Here is a 21,260-nt window from a genome sequence, read left to right on the forward strand (position 1 = left end):
CATGGGTATATACTAGGCTAACAATCACTAGGGCCCTTAAAAGCCTAGCCATGCAACTCAAATGTGATCCATAAGTTACATTTATATTTGATTTATAGGTGGTGACTTACTGACTGCCTTTGTCCATCAGGGGCATAGCAGTCAGATCAAGTGTGAATTTCTGAATACCCATCCACAGACCAAAGTTGCACTTAAGTAGGAATAGTGAGGAACTCTGCTTTACATTCTCTTAGAAACATATCTGTCTCTCTGTATCATATTTATGTTGTAAGCAAAATGCAGGTCTTTTAATCTAGTAGCTCTGATGATGTTTGTTTTCCAGATTTGCAAAATATCATCAACATGGGGTCTAGAGATGCCTTATATGCCAGGAAAAAATCACCTCTCAGAGGTCTGTATACCAGGTAAAGAGACAGGGCTTTGAGGCAATCAGAATAAGCCATTCTATTTATTCCCTTTATTCTTTTTGTAAGGAACCTTTGTTGACATTCCAGTTAGTGCATGTGTCTAGTCAGCTACATACCGAAGAGGTCATTATTCTCTATGATTGGTCAGATGAGGGTCAAGTACAGTGGTATGATGACCAGTTTGGACCAAAATTCCATGCCATTGCTTCTAAGTTGAGTAACATACAAGGACTTTCTTACTACTTTGTACACATGCTGGTTAAAGGCTAGGTTAATATCTCCATGACTTCCTCAATCCCTGACTAATGAATCAACTTTTAGGAGTGTTTTTTTGATGACATAGTTACCTGGGGTGGCCACCTTACCAAAAAGTACTATGATGCATTTCTTGTTATTGAGTTTCAAGAAATGGCTTTGGCACCAAGCAATTATCTGTGTTAGACCTTTCAGAAGGGTGTTCACATCTTGTGGGGATTCAATGACTGCTCCCAGTTTGCAATCATCTCTAAACTTGGTTAGCCATAGGCCTTTGATATTGGCTTTGACATATGTCAAGTAGATGCCAAAGTGGAATAGGCCAAGTAAAAAGCCCTGGGGACTCCACTGGTGGTCAGCCACTTTGTGGAGGTGGCCTCAATGATTACAACTTCCAGAATTCTTTTATAGAGCGAGCTAACTATCCAGCATGTTATAAAGGGATTTATACCTAGTTCCGTAAGCTGGTCACAATGCCCAAGTAGGGCACTGTATAAAATGCTTTAGCCAGGCCGCAAGCACAGTTTTCTTCTCATCTCTTGTCATAGTGACCTTTTCAAAGAAATCTACATGATTCAGTAAGCATTAATGTCTTTGACAAAGCCAAACCAGAATGGCTCCAGTGTCTGTACGTCTCCTATGTCTTTGTTGATAATTTCCGTGATAATTCTTTCTGTGCCTTTGCAAATAAGACTAGTCAGACTAATGGGTCTGTAACTGACAGGATCTGTTGAAGGTTCTCCCTTATGAAGGGGTATGAACATGCAGTTCTCCATTCACATGGCAGAAAGCCTATTTTAAGACTATAGTTAAACAATTTCTCCAAGGGACCTTATAAGTCATATTTTAGACTGTTCAAGAGTCATCCAGGGATACTATCAGGGCTGAATGAGGCCATGTTCTTGGCTTTAGTGAGCACAGCCAGCACATGATTCCTAGTTATATTTGGATGGGTTATGTTTAAGGGTATTTTTTGCATGTTGGTTGGCAGTGTGTGAGGGTAGGTAAAGATGGAACTGAATTTGAATGCTAACAGGTTCACTACTTCATGAAGCCCGTGAATGTGGCACTACTAACATCCAGTTGACCACATTGCTGTTTGCTGCCCTAGAGGTTTCTGACATAGCTGAAGATGGTCTCATTGTTATCTTTTACCAGGAGGCTATATTAACCTCAAAATTGGCTTTACTTAACTTTATTATCCCTCTTAGTTGCTTATTTAGTTTGATGGAAGAGCTTTTATCTTTTGGGAATTACCCTTCCTGATTTTGCCATAATTTTCCCTTTTGTTGGATATTCAGAGCTTTCCTATGTTTGGCTTGGATGCCTTTGACTACAAAACCTTGGTTTGCATCTCAAACCATCTATGGACCTACAAAGCTGATATAATTATTATTATTTTTTGACTTGTTCTATCTCAGTACTATTTTACAGTTCTGTGCTGCACTTATCAATTTTGTTGAATTTATCACTGTTTTTCAGCCTGTACTTTTTAAAAAAAATGCCATCTGTTTGTTACTGTACTGCTGTTAATATGTTATAACATTATTCTGATATTTCCTAACCACCTCTGATACTACAAAAGCTGTTCTGAGTTTATCAAAGTTATCCTGAGTTTTCCAAAGCATTTCTAAGTTTTGAAAAGTGTTTCTGTGTTTGTAGAGGTTTGTGAACTTGTTTCCAAGAATTCCTGATATTGTAGGAGTTCTGCCTTTTGTTGTAAAGCATTTGTTACTGCACTTAAGCTCTAAGCCAGCTTTTTTACATTAAGAGGGTTTTATTCTGCTTTCTCATGCTAACAGATGGCTGATTCAATCCATCTGAGTTGGGAACTGTGAGTGGAAGGCTTAGTTTGTGATTATCTGATTGGCCTGAGAGCATAACTCAGTAAAAATTTTTCATCCTGTTGGTATAACAGGATTACACTTTTTGTGAGACTGCTCATTTATTCAGACCTTCCTTGCACCTGGCTTGAATATGCGACTACAAGACCTTGATTTGCATCTAAAACCATCTGTGGACCTATAGAGATGATGTACGTATTTTCAATTTACTTATCTATTCATGCATTTGTACTTGTTATAACTATCTCAGTACTATTTAACAGTTCTGTGCTATATTTTTTTATTTTGATGAATTTATAACTGCTTTTTAGCCTGCAATTGTTAAAAAGCCATCTGTTTGATACTGTACTGCTCTTAGGTTGTTTTAAAAGTATTATGTTATTTCCTAACCTTCTCTAATACTGCAAAAGCTGTTCTGAGTTTGGCAAAGTTCTTTTTAGTTTGCCAAAATATTTCTAAGGTTTGCAAAGTTCTTTTGTGTTTGTAGATGCTTATGAGCTTATTTCCAAGGATTCCTGATATTGCAAGTGTTCTGCCTTTTGTTGTAAAACATTTGTTACTACACTTGAGCTTAAAAACAGTTTGTTTTATATTAAGAGGGTTTTATTCTGCACTCTGGTGGAAGCAGAGGGATGATTTGACCCATCTGAATTGGAAACTACTGGTGGAAGGCTTATTGTGTGTTTATCTGAGTGGCCGGAGGGCTTAACTGTGTAAATGTTTCTCATCCTGCTGGTATAAAATCCTCATATTTGTATGATGCATAAACATGGTTACTTGTGCCTTGTATATATGCAAACCTCTCCAGTTTACAATCTTCTGTAGGAAACACTCTCCATAGTCTCCCACAGTTCACAGTTGCTTGAAGAGCTGCTATTTTGCCCAGAGGGCACTACCACTGCAGGTCATCCTATAGTATACTACTAGAGACTCTCACTTAGACCATTAAGTAACTCTCCTCTACTCCTTCCCACCTACTAAGGATCTGGTATAATGGATACATATTTCTCTGTCATCTCTGTTTCTGGCCTGGTTGGTGTGGACATCCTGAGGCAGTGTAGTAACTGCCTTGTGTTCACTGACAACCATTTAATTTTAGAACAGACAAACACAGTGTGCGAGAAATGTAGATACACAATCTCATTGGAGGCAAAGCTCTCACATACACACATGAAAAATGCAAGCTAGGTTACCTGTGCTACACCCAAAGCATTCACTACCAACACTAAGAAACAAGTACAAAGACTGACATATATGGAGGCATTCACATGCAATCTGTGCAAACTTCCAAGACCTCCTAAAACCAGCTGTCAGTGGCCCTGCACAAAGTCCAAAAAGACAGCACATTAGACAACACATAACTCTGAAAATCATAATAACCCATCTTCCAAGCCCATTACAACACATCAAACAGCCAAACTTTCTAGTTATTGGGGATTCCATTGTAAGATGTACTGATGTCCCCCTTATCAGGCTAAACAAGGAAAATATCACAGTGAGCTTTCCGTCTGGAGCCAAGATCCGACAGATCACACATGCGCTTACGTTTTTAAACTAAAAGTACCAGCATAATATAGTCATAGTCCTTGAGGCATAAACACCTAAAATGTACCTCACAGGACGACATGAAGAGGGACATGATGGAGCTCTCTGAATATGTGTCCCAGGCGCGTATGAATCTAACCTTGAGTAGCATCCTACCTTCACCAATGATGATGCCACAGTGCCAACAAAAAATGATTGACTTCAACAATTTACTTAGTTTTTGGTGTTAAAGGGGAACCAATATCTGTTAGCCTGGTGTTACATGATCCACAAACCACGATGCTTTGGCAGAGATGGTTTCAAGTTGTCATCACTTGGCTTCCAGATACTGGGAAAAACTTTATCTAGCCTCATAGTGCCTTTTTTAGGCCATGCCAAGTTATTGAACTATCCAACATAACACAAATCAAGACTACCTAAAGGTACTGCTGTGCAATGCTGGGAGTTTAAAAAAACTGCACTCCTGGAAGCACTCTTCACCCTGGAGAACACAGACATATGTGCAGTCACAGAAACATGGTTCAGAAACATGGAAAGCACCCATACCTCTCAACCTATTAGAGCAAGAAATCTGGACAATGCCTTAAATAAAAGTGGTACAAAGGTCCAAAAATAGGGACAATTTTTAAATATTGCTCTAACAAATTTAGAAAGTTGATGGAATAACAAGTTTTACATTAGCTTGATATTTTCTGAAGGGAATGAAGCCTGAAATTCAAATGTTTGTTATTAGTTTCTAACATCAATCTTTAATGATTTGCTACTAATGTGCCAGTAAACCACAGTTTATGAAAAAAGAGACAAAAAATATGAGGCAATAATCTGCACATTCTGTGAAAATCTGTACAGCTGAGAGGTATAAAAGCACCCCAGCTATCTCTTTCATACATTGCTATCTCTCTAAGCTTACAATAAAACAAAATAAGAAGGTGTCTAGACTGGTCCAACAAAATGACTAGCTTGAGCTACTCCATGGCCAACTAAGCATAGGTGTGACCCCTCTCATATCCTGGCTAGCTACAAATCCCCTAATGTGAGTCCAGAAAACGACAGCTCCTACCTAAACCTACAGCTAACATCATACTTATGGAGGACTTTAACTATTCCTCCATAAACTGGGAGACTTATATGACCCATACGTCACTTGCTCATGGGTTTTTGGACCTTGTCAATGCAAACTACCTGGAGCAACTTGTTAACTCCCTGACTAGAGGTGCAAATTTCCTAGAACTAGTACTCATGAACATGAGTGAATGATGTTCCCTCCCAAGCATTAACTCCTTCCTGTAAGAGCTGACCACAAAATGATCTTCTTTAGTATTAAATCTAACCTGGAATCTCCATCAATCTCCAAACCTGTTAATAACTTTGTTAAGGCCAATTACCTAATGTTAAGTGATAGCTTATTCAAAGGCACCGGAAACTGTTGAAGATTGGGGGTGGGGGGTGGGGGGTGGCACTTAGTCATCTAAAAAGGACAATTTTGTAATGCTGTTTACTACCACAACATAAGTTCAGTTGGAGGACATTTTAAGCTTAGACAATTTTTATTGTGGTGCTTGAATTAACATTTCCTGATTGGTCTTACCGATCCCATGGCTGAAAATTTCATATTAGCCCTAGTGAGAATAAATATGATCACACTATAGATATTTTGAGGGGACCCATGTAAGGGATGCAGCATTTAGAAACCAAATCTATCCAAGCTGTATTTCAATATGGACAGGGATGAGCTTTGCTTTACTTTAATGGATAGTCTGTTCTAGATATATATCCATCTCTCCACAACATTCAGTTTGGATACCTGGACTGAGTATTTCTGATGCTATTTGACTTGTTGATGTTCAGTAAGTCCAATCCATCTGTATTAAGTCGGAGGAAGCCTTGTATGCCAGACACGTCACCTCTAAGCACTCTGTAGGATACTGAGTACAGTGATAAATCTTTGAGGTGGTCCATGCAAGACCTATTGTTTAGGACTTGTATCCTTTTAGTAAGGTATCTCTGTGGGTATTCCAATTGTTGCATGGGTCTGGACAGATACATGCCAAAGGGGGCATTAGAGAAAATGACTGACCTAATGAGGGCTTTGTAAAGGGGCAAAATAACATCTCTAGATCTAGTCAAAATTAAGTTGCCAACTGGCTCATGGACAGAACCCACATGGTAAGAGTTGCGGGAGCTAGGTCTGACTCTAAACCAGTTACAAGTGGCTTTCCCCAGGGCTTAGTCCTAGGACGACTGCAAACTAGAGGCTATAATTGACTCTCCGGCTGACACAGACATCCTCCAAAAGGGTCTCACTGAGATAAATGCCTGGTGTCAAAACCATGGCCTCAAGCTAAATGCCAAAAAGTGCATAGTCATCCCCTTTGGAAAAAACAAAGTACCCACAAACTACTACATAGGTGGTAGCCCCCTAAATACGGAAGATGTAATAAGGGTTCTGGGGACCCAAGTAGATAGTAACCTATCCTTTGATAATCACATTGCCAAAGTGGTTAGAAATCCTTCTATGTGGCCCACCTAATCACAAAAGGGTTTGCATCCAGATCGAAAGAAGTCATTAGGCCCCTCCATGCATCACTCATCAGACCCATCATAGAGTACAATGCCCCATTTGGGATGTACCTTACAAGACTCCTGCAACAACTGGAAAGACCACAGAAGTACCTCACCAAGAGGATCACTGGCCTCAAGCAGATGACCTATGCAGCTTGTCTGAAGAAACTCCAGCTGTACTCAGTTGCATACCGCCTACTCAGAGGTGATATCTGCCTGACATTCAAGGCCATATCCAACTCAGAATTGATGGACATGCTCCACCTAAAGAAAACCATATCCCCTCAAGCCACACTCTCCAGGGATCTAAACCTCACCACAACAATAAAATAGGATGTGCTGGAGGGAGAGATTCCTCTCCCAGATACTTCCAATGCTCTGGGACAAGATTCCACTCTACATTAGGCAGAGCTCCTCGCTAAGCCTCTTCAAGAGAAACCTTGACGAGTGGATGGGTAACAGAAAGTTTACCCCAGGGATCACTTCAATGGCTGTGTTGGACAGAGGCACAGGGAACTAATCTAAGGGGGTGGCGAAAGCCAACACGTTCGGGCTAGGCTTATAAATGCCTTCGGGTAGATAGCCTAGTACCTACCTATGAACGTATAAACTTATAAGCTGTGCAATATAGAAAGACTTTCTTATGACTATGGGCACATGTTGGTCAAAAGTTAGGTCACTGTACACACAAGTTCCCAAATGCCAAATGACTACGTTAGTTCTCAGGGGTCAATGTCAATTTGGCAGTTCCCTGGAGTAGATGACTTCCCAAAGGATACGATAATGTATTTCTTGGAGTTTAGTTTCAATTCATGATTCTGGCAGCAATTATTGTTTGGGACAAACCTTTCTGCATGATGGTTAAGTCATTTGGGGATTCAATAACTGCTCCTAGCTTGCAGTCATCTCAGACTTAGTCGGTCAAAGCCCTTTGGTATTTCCTTTTACTTTTGAGATGTATATGCCAAACAGAAAGTCTCAGCACCGAACCCTGGTGGACACCATTGGTGACTGGTCTTTTCCCCTATTTTGGTCTCCTGCATCCTGTGAGTAAACATACATGTATATATTATTTGATTCACCTTCCTGACTGTATTAACCTGATTGTATTAAATTATATTCCTTATATAATACAGCACCACTTGTTCAAATGTGTTTTAAATTTGTACTTTGGAACAGTCTTCTCGTAAGCAATGAAACAAAATGTATGAACCAATAATGACAAAACAGCCCAATTCAGAACATTTCCATCATAAAAGTCTACTTTCACACCCACACTATAAATAGAATGACAGCAGTGTAAGCCATAGGCATCTCACACTTATTTTCAATTTCATTTTTTTTAGGGGTGAGCAAAAGGTCAAAAACCAGGGACACATTTTAAACATTGCATGTATAACTTTGTAAAGTTGCTAGAATAAATTGTGTTACCACCATGCATTTCACTAGTAAGACTTGAACCCAGGACCCTATGTACTATAGTCAGTGTAGCATGCCACTATACTAAATCAGCAGCTTCCTGAAAAATAGGAAGACTGAAACTTACTGGCTATCATTTAGTGCTTTAATTTCTCACTTCTCACCACAGTTCTTAACTCTTAGCAAAAGAAACCTGGGGGAAATGGGAATACAAATTCAGTTCTCACTATAGCTCTCAACTCATAGCACAAAAAACCTACGAGAATACAAATTCAGGTCTCACTATAGCTCTCAACGGAATACAAATTCAGGTCTCACTATAGCTCTCAACTCTAAGCACAAAGAAACATGGGCAAAGCTCACAAGTGGTGGTGGGTAGGGACTTTAGGGTCTTTTTACCCTATACTGAAGGTACAGGGTTTGAGCCTCAGTGCCTCTAGCCACCAGACACACACACACAAACTTATATATATGTATACAATACTCACTTCTGGTGTAATGCCAGCTCAATGTATATATTATTTTTCATTTGCCACCTTCATATGCTCAGCCTTAATGGAAACCAAATATAACATAGCTTGGTAGATTGTGACAGTAAAAGGAAAATGACTGAGCAAGGTTACATTTTGTGTCTACAGATAAAGGGCAGTATCTCACTTTCCCATTCGCCTCATGAATATGTGTCCCAGGCACGTATGAATCTAACCTTGAGTAGCATCCTACCTTCACCAATGATGATGCCACAGTGCCAACAAAAAATGATTGACTTCAACAATTTACTTAGTTTTTGGTGTTAAAGGGGAACCAATATCTGTTAGCCTGGTGTTACATGATCCACAAACCACGATGCTTTGGCAGAGATGGTTTCAAGTTGTCATCACTTGGCTTCCAGATACTGGGAAAAACTTTATCTAGCCCCATAGTGCCTTTTTAGGCCATGCCAAGTTATTGAACTATCCAACATAACACAAATCAAGACTACCTAAAGGTACTGCTGTGCAATGCTGGGAGTTTAAAAAAACTGCACTCCCTGGAAGCACTCTTCACCCTGGAGAACACAGACATATGTGCAGTCACAGAAACATGGTTCAGAAACATGGAAAGCACCCATACCTCTCAACCTCTTAGAGCAAGAAATTTGGACAATGCCTTAAATAAAAGTGGTACAAAGGTCCAAAAACAGGGACAATTTTTAAATATTGCTCTAACAAATTTAGAAAGTTGATGGAATAACAAGTTTTGCATTAGCTTGATATTTTCTGAAGGGAATGAAGCCTGAAATTCAAATGTTTGTCATTAGTTTCTAACATCAATCTTTAATGATTTGCTACTAATGTGCTAGTAAACCACAGTTTATGAAAAACAGACAAAAGTTATGAGGCAATAATCTGTACATTCTGTGAAAATCTGTACAGTTGAGAGGTATAAAAGCACCCCAGCTATCTCTTTCATACATTGCTATCTCTCTAAGCTTACAATAAAACAAAATAAGAAGGTGTCTAGACTGGTCCAACAAAATGACTAGCTTGAGCTACTCCATGGCCAACTAAGCATAGGTGTGACCCCTCTCATATCCTGGCTAGCTACAAATCCCCTAATGTGAGTCCAGAAAACGACAGCTCCTACCTAAACCTACAGCTAACATCATACTTATGGAGGACTTTAACTATCGCTCCATAAACTGGGAGACTTATATGACCCATACGTCACTTGCTCATGGGTTTTTGGACCCTGTCAATGCAAACAGCCTGGAGCAACATGTTGGCTCCCTGACTAGAGGTGCAAATTTCCTGGAACTAGTACTCATGAACATGAGTGAATAATGTTCCCTCCCGAGCATTAACTCCTTCCTGTAAGAGCTGACCACAAAATGATCTTCTTTAGTATTAAATCTAACCTGGAATCTCCATCAATCTCCAAACCTGTTAATAACTTTGTTAAGGCCAATTACCTAATGTTAAGTGATAGCTTATTCAAAGGCACCGGAAACTGTTGAAGATTGGGGGTGGGGGGTGGCACTTAGTCATCTAAAAAGGACAATTTTGTAATGCTGTTTACTACCACAACATAAGTTCAGTTGGAGGACATTTTATGCTTAGACAATTTTTATTGTGGTGCTTGAATTAACATTTCCTGATTGGTCTTACCGATCCCATGGCTGAAAATTTCATATTAGCCCTAGTGAGAATAAATATGATCACACTATAGATATTTTGAGGGGACCCATGTAAGGGATGCAGCATTTAGAAACCAAATCTATCCAAGCTGCATTTCAATATGGACAGGGATGAGCTTTGCTTTACTTTAATGGATAGTCTGTTCTAGATATATATCCATCTCTCCACAGCATTCAGTTTAGATACCTGGACTGAGTATTTCTGATGCTATTTGACTTGTTGATGTTCAGTAAGTCCAATCCATCTTTATTAAGTCGGAGGATGCCTTGTATGCCAGACACGTCACCTCTAAGCACTCTGTAGGATACTGAGTACAGTGATAAATCTTTGAGGTGGTCCATGCAAGACCTATTGTTTAGGACTTGTATCCTTTTAGTAAGGTATCTCTGTGGGTATTCCAGTTGTTGCATGGATCTGGACAGATACATGCCAAAGGGGGCATTAGACAAAATGACTGACCTAATGAGGGCTTTGTAAAGGGGGAAAATAACATCTCTAGATCTAGTCAAAATTAAGTTGCCAACTGGCTCATTGATAGAACCCACATGGTAAGAGTTGCGGGAGCTAGGTCTGACTCTAAACCAGTTACAAGTGGCTTTCCCCAGGGCTCAGTCCTAGGACCCTTCCTGTTTGGCATATACTTTTCACAGGTACAGACAAGCACTGGAGGACTATGGCTGACCAAGTTCGCAAACAACTGCAAACTAGAGGCTATAATTGACTCTCCAGCTGACACAGACATCCTCCAAAAGGGTCTCACTGAGATAAATGCCTGGTGTCAAAACCATGGCCTCAAGCTAAATGCCAAAAAGTGCATAGTCATCCCCTTTGGAAAAAACAAAGTACCCACAAACTACTACACAGGTGGTAGCCCCCTAAATACGGAAGACGTAATAAGGGATCTGGGGACCCAAGTAGATAGTAACCTCTCCTTTGATAATCACATTGTCAAAGTGGTTAGAAATCCTTCTATGTGGCCCACCTAATCACAAAAGGGTTTGCATCCAGATCGAAAGAGGTCATTAGGCCCCTCCATGCATCACTCATCAGACCCATCATAGAGTACAATGCCCCATTTGGGATGTACCTTACAAGACTCCTGCAACAACTGGAAAGACCACATAAGTACCTCACCAAGAGGATCACTGGCCTCAAGCAGATGCCCTATGCAGCTTGACTGAAGAAACTCCAGCTGTACTCAGTTGCATACCGCCTACTCAGAGGTGATATCTGCCTGACATACAAGGCCATATCCAACCCAGAATTGATGGACATGCTCCACCTAAAGAAAACCATATCCCCTCAAACCACACTCTCCAGGGATCTAAACCTCACCACAACAATAAAATAGGATGTGCTGGAGGGAGAGATTCCTGTCCCAGAGACTTCCCATGCTCTGGGACAAGATTCCACTCTACATTAGGCAGAGCTCCTCGCTAAGCCTTTTCAAAAGAAACCTTGACGAGTAGATGGGTAACAAAAAGTTTACCCCAGGGATCACTTCAATGGCTCTGTTGGACAGAGGCACAGGGAACTAATCTAAGGGGGTGGCAAAAGCCAACACATTCCGGCTAGGTTTATAAATGCCTTCGGGTAGATAGCCTAGTACCAACCTATGAACCTATAAACTTATAAGCTGTGCAATATAGAAAGACTTTCTTATGACTATGGGCACATGTTGGTCAAAAGTAAGGTCACTGTACACACAAGTTCCCAAATGCCAAATGACTACGTTAGTTCTCAGGGGTCAATGTCAATTTGGCAGTTCCCTGGAGTAGATGACTTCCCAAAGGATACGATAATGTATTTTTTGGAGCTTAGTTTCAATTCATGATTCTGGCAGCAATTATTGTTTGGGACAAACCTTCCTGCATGATGGTTAAGTCATGTGGGGATTCAATAACTGCTCCTAGCTTGCAGTCATCTCAAACTTAGTCGGTCAAAGCCCTTTGGTATTTCCTTTTACTTTTGAGATGTATATGCCAAACAGAAAGTCTCAGCACCGAACCCCGGTGGACACCATTGGTGACTGGTCTTTTCCCCTATTTTGGTCTCCTGCATCCTGTGAGTAAACATGCATGTATACATTATTTGATTCACCTTCCTGACTGTATTAACCTGATTGTATTAAATTATATTCCTTATATAATACAGCACCACTTGTTCAAATGTGTTTTAAATTTGTACTTTGGAACAGTCTTCTCATAAGCAATGAAACAAAATGTATGAACCAATAATGACAAAACTGCCCAATTCAGAACATTTCCATCATAAAAGTCTACTTTCACACCCACACTATAAATAGAATGACAGCAGTGTAAGCCATAGGCATCTCACACATATTTTCAATTTCATTTTTTTTAGGGGTGAGCAAAAGGTCAAAAACCAGGGACACATTTTAAACATTGCATGTATAACTTTGTAAAGTTGCTAGAATAAATTGTGTTACCACCATGCATTTCACTAGTAAGACTTGAACCCAGGACCCTATGTACTATAGTCAGTGTAGCATGCCACTATACTAAATCAGCAGCTTCCTGAAAAATAGGAAGACTGAAACTTACTGGCTATCATTTAGTGCTTTAATTTCTCACTTCTCACCACAGTTCTTAACTCTTAGCAAAAGAAACCTGGGGGAAATGGGAATACAAATTCAGTTCTCACTATAGCTCTCAACTCATAGCACAAAAAACCTAGGGGAATACAAATTCAGGTCTCACTATAGCTCTCAACTCTTAGCACATAGAATCCTGGGGGAATACAAATTCAGTTCTCACTATAGCTCTCAACTCTTAGCACAAAGAAACATGGGCAAAGCTCACAAGTGGTGGTAGGTAGGGACTTTAGGGTCTTTTTACCCTATACTGAAGGTGCAGGGTTTGAGTCTCAGTGCCTCTAGCCACCAGACACACACACACACACACTTATATATATGTATACAATGCTCACTTCTGGTGTAATGCCAACTCAATGTATATATTATTTTTCATTTGCCACCTTCATATGCTCAGCCTTAATGGAAACCAAATATAACATAGCTTGGTAGATTGTGACAGTAAAAGGAAAATGACTGAGCAAGGTTACATTTTGTGTCTACAGATAAAGGGCAGTATCTCACTTACCCATTCGCCTCATGAATATGTGCCCCAGGCGCGTATGAATCTAACCTTGAGTAGCATCCTACCTTCACCAATGATGATGCAACAGTGCCAACAAAAAATGATTGACTTCAACATTTTACTTAGTTTTTGGTGTCAAAGGAGAACCAATATCTGTCAGCCTGGTGTTACATGATCCACAAACCACGATGCTTTGGCAGAGATGGTTTCAGGTTGTCATCACTTGGTTTCCAGATACTGGGAAAAACTTTATCTAGCCCCATAGTGCCTTTTTTAGGCCATGCCAAGTTGTTGAACTATCCAACATAACACAAATCAAGACTACCTAAAGGTACTGCTGTGCAATGCTGGGAGTTTAAAAAAACTGCACTCCCTGGAAGCACTCTTCACCCTGGAGAACACAGACATATGTGCAGTCACAGAAACATGGTTCAGAAACATGGAAAGCACCCATACCTCTCAACCTATTAGAGCAAGAAATCTGGACAATGCCTTAAATAAAAGTGGTACAAAGGACCAAAAATAGGGACAACTTTTAAATATTGCTCTAACAAATTTAGAAAGTTGATGGAATAACAAGTTTTGCATTAGCTTGATATTTTCTGAATGGAATGAAGTCTGAAATTTAAATGTTTGTCATTAGTTTCTAACATCAATCTTTAATGATTTGCTACTAATATGCCAGTAAACCACAGTTTATGAAAAAAAACAGACAGAAAATATGAGGCAATAATCTGGACATTCTGTGAAAATCTGTACAGTTGAGAGGTATAAAAGCACCCCAGCTATCTCTTTCATACATTTCTATCTCTCTAAGCTTACAATAAAACAAAATAAGAAGGTGTCTAGACTGGTCCAACAAAATGACTAGCTTGAGCTGCTCCATGGCCAACTAAGCATAGGTGTCCCCCTCTCATATCCTGGCTAGCTACAAATCCCCTAATGTGAGTCCAGAAAACCACAGCTCCTACCTAAACCTACAGCTAACATCATACTTATGGAGGACTTTAACTATCCCTCCATAAACTGGGAGACTTATATGACTCATACGTCACTTGCTCATGGGTTTTTGGACCTTGCCAATGCAAACAGCCTGGAGCAACTTGTTAGCTCCCTGACTAGAGGTGCAAATTTCCTAGAACTAGTACTCATGAACATGAGTGAATGATGTTCCCTCCCAAGCATTAACTCCTTCCTGTAAGAGCTGACCACAAAATTATCTTCGTTAGTATTAAATCTAACCTAGAATCTCCATCAATCTCCAAACCTGTTAATAACTTTGTTAAGGCCAATTACCTAATGTTAAGTGACAGCTTATTCAAAGGCACCGGAAACTGTTGACGACTGGGGGGGGGGGGGGTGACACTTAGTCATCTAAAAAGGACAATTTTGTAATGTTGTTTACTACCACAACATAAGTTCAGTTGGAGGACATTTTAAGCTTACACAATTTTTATTTTGGTGCTTGAATTAACATTTCCTGATTGGTCTTACCGATCCCATGGCTGAAAATTTCATATTAGCCCTAGTGAGAATAAATATGATCACACTATAGATATTTTGAGGGGACCCATGTAAGGGATGCAGCATTTAGAAACCAAATCTATCCAAGCTGCATTTCAATATGGACAGGGATGAGCTTTGCTTTACTTTAATGGATAGTCTGTTCTAGATATATATCCATCTCTCCACAACATTCAGTTTAGATACCTGGACTGAGTATTTCTGATGCTATTTGACTTGTTGATGTTCAGTAAGTCCAATCCATCTGTATTAAGTAGGAGGATGCCTTGTATGCCAGACACGTCACCTCTAAGCACTCTGTAGGATACTGAGTACAGTGATAAATCTTTGAGGTGGTCCATGCAAGACCTATTGTTTAGGACTTGTATCCTTTTAGTAAGGTATCTCTGTGGGTATTCCAATTGTTGCATGGGTCTGGACAGATACATGCCAAAGGGGGCATTAGAGAAAATGACTGACCTAATGAGGGCTTTGTAAAGGGGCAAAATAACATCTCTAGATCTAGTCAAAATTAAGTTGCCAACTGGCTCATGGACAGAACCCACATGGTAAGAGTTGCAGGAGCTAGGTCTGACTCTAAACCAGTTACAAGTGGCTTTCCCCAGGGCTCAGTCCTAGGACCCTTCCTGTTTGTCATATACTTCTCAGATGTACAGACAAGCACAGGAGGACTATGGCTGACCATGTTCGCAGACGACTGCAAACTAGGGGCTATAATTGACTCTCCGGCTGACACAGACATCCTCCAAATGGGTCTCACTGAGATTAATGCCTGGTGTCAAAACCATGGCCTCAAGCTAAATGCCCAAAAGTGCATAGTCATCCCCTTTGTAAAAAAAAAAGTACCCACAAACTACTACATAGGTGGTAGCCCCCTAAATACGGAAGACGTAATAAGGGATCTGAGGACCCAAGTAGATAGTAACCTCTCCTTTGATAATCACATTGCCAAAGTGGTTAGAAATCCTTCTATGTGGTCCACCTAATCACAAAAGGGTTTGCATCCAGATCGAAAGAGGTCATTAGGCCCCTCCATGCATCACTCATCAGACCCATCATAGAGTACAATGCCCCATTTGGGATGTACCTTACAAGACTCCTGCAACAACTGGAAAGACCACAGAAGTACCTCACCAAGAGGATCACTGGCCTCAAGCAGATGCCCTATGCAGCTTGTCTGAAGAAACTCCAGCTGTACTCAGTTGCATACCGCCTACTCAGAGGTAATATCTGCCTGACATACAAGGCCATGTCCAACCCAGAATTGATGGACATGTTCCACCTAAAGAAAACCATATCCCCTCAAGCCACACTCTCCAGGGATCTAAACCTCACCACAACAATAATTAGGATGTGCAGGAGGGATAGATTCCTGTCCCAGAGACTTCCCATGTTCTGGGACAAGATTCCAATCTACATTAGGCAGAGCTCCTCGCTAAGCCTCTTCAAGAGAAACCTTGACGAGTGGATGGGTAACAAAAAGTTTACCCCAGGGATCACTTCAATGGCTCTGTTGGACAGAGGCACAGGGAACTAATCTAAGGTGGTGGCGAAAGCCAACACATTCTGGCTAGGCTTATAAATGCCTTCGGGTAGATAGCCTACTACCTACCTATGAACCTATAAACTTATAAGCTGTGCAATATAGAAAGACTTTCTTATGACTATGGGCACATGTTGGTCAAAAGTTAGGTCACTGTACACACAAGTTCCCAAATGCCAAATGACTACATTAGTTCTCAGGGGTCAATGTCAATTTGGCAGTTCCCTGGAGTAGATGACTTCCCAAAGGATACGATAATGTATTTCTTGGAGTTTAGTTTCAATTCATGATTCTTGCAGCAATTATTGTTTGGGACAAACCTTCCTGCATGATGGTTAAGTCATTTGGGGATTCAATAACTGCTCCTAGCTTGCAGTCATCTCAAACTTAGTCGGTCAAAGCCCTTTGGTATTTCCTTTTACTTTTGATATGTATATGCCAAGCAGAAAGTCTCAGCACCGAACCCTGGGGGACACCATTGGTGACTGGTCTTTTCCCCTATTGTAGTCTCCTGCATCCTGTGAGTAAACATACATGTATACATTATTTGATTCACCTTCCTGACTGTATTAACCTGATTGTATTAAATTATATTCCTTATATAATACAGCACCACTTGTTCGAATGTGTTTTAAATTTGTACTTTGGAACAGTCTTCTCGTAAGCAATGAAACAAAATGTATGAACCAATAATGACAAAACTGCCCAATTCAGAACATTTCCATCATAAAAGTCTACTTTCACACCCACACTATAAATAGAATGACAGCAGTGTAAGCCATAGGCATCTCACACTTATTTTCAATTTCATTTTTTTTAGGGGTGAGCAAAAGGTCAAAAACCAGGGACACATTTTAAACATTGCATGTATAACTTTGTAAAGTTGCTAGAATAAATTGTGTTACCACCATGCATTTCACTAGTAAGACTTGAACCCAGGACCCTATGTACTATAGTCAGAGTAGCATGCCACTTTACTAAATCAGCAGCTTCCTGAAAATAGGAAGACTGAAACTTACTGGCTATCATTTAGTGCTTTAATTTCTCACTTCTCACCACAGCTCTTAACTCTTAGCAAAAGAAACCTGGGGGAAATGGGAATACAAATTCAGTTCTCACTATAGCTCTCAACTCATAGCACAAAAAACCTAGGGGAATACAAATTCAGGTCTCACTATAGCTCTCAACTCTTAGCACATAAAATCCTGGGGGAATACAAATTCAGTTCTCACTATAGCTCTCAACACTTAACACAAAGAAACGTGGGGAAAGCTCACAAGTGGTGGTGGGTAGGGACTTTAGGGTCTTTTTACCCTATACTGAAGGTACAGGGTTTGAGCCTCAGTGCCTCTAGCCACCAGACACACACACACACACACACTTATATATATGTATACAATGCTCACTTCTGGTGTAATGCCAGCTCAATGTATATATTTTTCATTTACCACCTTCATATGCTCAGCCTTAATGGAAACCAAATATAACATAGCTTGGTAGATTGTGACAGTAAAAGGGAAATGACTGAGCAAGGTTACATTTTGTGTCTACAGCTAAAGGGAAGTATCTCACTTACCCATTCGCAGTAACACATTGGCAGAATATAATGGTATTGTATCTTGAATTACAGAATGCCTTTTCACAACTCCTGGGATATGTTTTTCTTTTTTTTTCCTTTGTAAGCATTTCCAATGCTTTAAAAAATCACTTTTATGAACAAATAAATACTGATGTTACAACAGCACAACTTATTTGCAGTTTTATATGTTCTACACTGCCTTAGTAAGAAAGAAGGAAAATATACTTTTTTTGTAAAGCACATTAGATATGCAATGAAATTACTACAATAAAGTAACAATTCTGAAAACCAAAGCACATGCTGCTTCTTCACTCTATTCATAAAATACCACAAATCAACTGTTTTAGCTCTTCTGCACACAGAGTGTGCTCTTCAGAATATGTCTCTTTTAAAAGTGTAAACCTCCTCTGAAGATGTCACACACTTTGTCAAATAATAAAAATATGTGACATTTCTTTTTTTAAAAGGTGTAACAATTGTTTTATACAGACTTTCACAATAGGCATAGTACCCACAATGTCCCTGACAAGCAAGATCTATGAGTATTTAATTTTGATCAAGTAGCAGTGGTGTCCATTCACTTTCATAAACAGTTTAGACCGTCTCAACTTCTCAAATAACCACTTACTTAGAGGTGACACGTTTGATTTTCATCTGTGAACAAATGAAACAATTCTGGTCATGGTAATGCCTTTCTCCCTGTTTTATATACACAGAGACAGAAGGGTGCATGCGTTCAAACACACACACATTGATCCTAAAGGAATGTATGCATCCTTGCATTGTAGTCTGCAAATAAAAGTTTAGCTATTTTAGAATACTTTTTGATACAAGCTATTAATAGTCATGAAACAACACATTATCCACTTCTAGTATTGTTTTGTGAAAACATTCTTTCTGAATGAAAATGTTTTTACCTCTTTTTAAATATTCCCCATTTCAAAATGTTGGAAACACTCATTGTGTCAAATGTTGACAATTTTTTTTTACAGTGTCTTATCCACCTCTTCACTATGTCCACAGTTTCTTTTCTTAATAAGTACTAAATTGGTATTAAAGTCACTACATCAAATGATCAAAAAAGGGGTATCAAACTAGGACTTCACATTTTCCCATAACTCTTTCTTTAAAGCTTGATTGACGTATATACATTTATCAAACTTCACACCCTTCCATTATTTAAAAAAATCTACATCTACACTCCAAAGAATTATTTTAGATACACTTGCCCTAATAAATAATTGTTACTCCAGAACAAGTGTCTCAGCCAAGTGACAAAAAATTAGAACACACAAATATGTATTTATATTTTCCGGTTTCAACACAGATACCAGATACTTTTGTGACACAAATACAAATACACACGCGCACACACACACACACACACACACACACACACACACACACACACACACACACACACACACACACACACACACACAAACACACACACACCATTAGTTTCCTTACCTTACTAAATCAGCAGGCAGCTGATAATCCCTGCAAACTCGCCCTGTACTTCCCTTCAGCGCAGGCAGCCGATAATCCCTGCAGCAGCCAGTAAATCTCCCACTCGCATTGCCAGAAATGCATAATGCATGAGCTCCTTCAGCTCAATTCTGACAGGGCTGGAATCCCTGAGGGAACTGATATCCTCGCATACATACTCCAGCCGTGAAAACTTAAAAATCAGACGGGATGGGTCCTTACATTTGCCAGATCTGCTGCAAAAGTGTGCGGGGAGGAGTCCCCGCCTCGCGCTATGGTTCTGTCACTCATGAGCTTATTAAACTTCCAAACACCCCCAAACCAAGATGACACTGAGTCCTACAACCTGTACAACCACATTTGTAGATGCATAGAGGAGGCAGTACCTGTCTGATTCAAACCTATGACTACTGGCAAAAATAAACCACCCTGGTGGACCAGTATCATAAATAGGCTATTCAACAAAAGGTAAACAAATCCCCCCAAAGTGAAGAAGGAACAGATAAAACATTACAAAAAGACACTCACTAGTTTAAACAAAATAATTAGAGATCTGGCCAAATCTGCCAAAGCAAACTACAAAGTAAAGATAGTCTCCCAGATGACTGATAATCATAAGGCTTTTTTTAATTAAGTTTGTAACCTCAGAGGAAATGCTAAGCAATGAGCCAAGTTAATTATGAATGGCCACACTTGCATCAAGCCTGAAACTATAGCAAACCTGCTGGCTGACAAGTTAGGTTCAAACTTCTCCCCCCATCATCTTCTACCACACCCAAAGAAATACTCACAACCATCCCCCTACCAGTCATTACAAGGGAACAGGTCCTTACTGCGCTTGCTAAAACCAAAAGCACAGCCTCCATACGTCCTAATGATATTCCAGGGTGTTTCAGAAATAACTTAAAACAGAATCTATTGATGTCTTTAAATACCCTCTTTAAACACAGCCTCCAGACAGGCTTTGTCTCAAAGAATGGAGGATTGCAACAGTCATTCCTCTGCACAAGTTGGGACCATTAATTGACCCAAGGAACTACAGACCCATAAGCTTGACCGTTCTTATCAAACATATTAGTCATAGGAGACTCCATTGTGAGACACACAGATGTACCTGTCACCAGGCTAGATAAGGAAAAAAGTCATGGTTAGCTGTATGTCAGGGGCCAGAATCCACCATATCACACACACATTCAAGTCTCTCAACAATAGGTATTGTTATGACTCAGCCATAGTCCATGTAGGTGTGAATGACTTGAGACATACCTCCCTGGAGCTATATGAAGAGAGACATGATTGAAATCCCTGAATATGTGTCCCAGGCGGGTCTATATCACATAGTCGAAGCCTTATAACTTTGAACACGTAATGTTTGAACCATTATGTTCGAAGTTACAAAACTATGGATAAATAAAAAAAAACAACGGAAAACAAAATAAACTGCTTTAAGCAGGGGGACAAGCCCACCTGCACCCCCACACCCCCCGCTACTTAAATATACCAATTCCGAGATCGCACCCCATTGAATAAAATGGAAATCTCCGCTTATGGAGATTTCCATTGAAACTTTCTAACTTTTACAAATTCTAACTTATGGTCTTGACCATATGAGGTTCAAACTTGTAAAAGTTTGACTATATGATAGGAACCCGTCCCAGGCAGGTATGTCCCTAGACTTAAGCAGCATTCTACCATCACCCAGAATGTTGCCTCAATACAAACAAAAAATGATTGCCTTTAACAATTGGCTTAGTTTCCGGTGTCATTCCAGGGGGATCCAGTACCTGACAGTCTGGGA

This window comes from Protopterus annectens, chromosome 2.part1 (genome assembly GCF_019279795.1).
Source record: "Protopterus annectens isolate FY-2018-M chromosome 2.part1, PAN1.0, whole genome shotgun sequence".
NCBI lineage: Eukaryota > Metazoa > Chordata > Ceratodontiformes > Protopteridae > Protopterus > Protopterus annectens.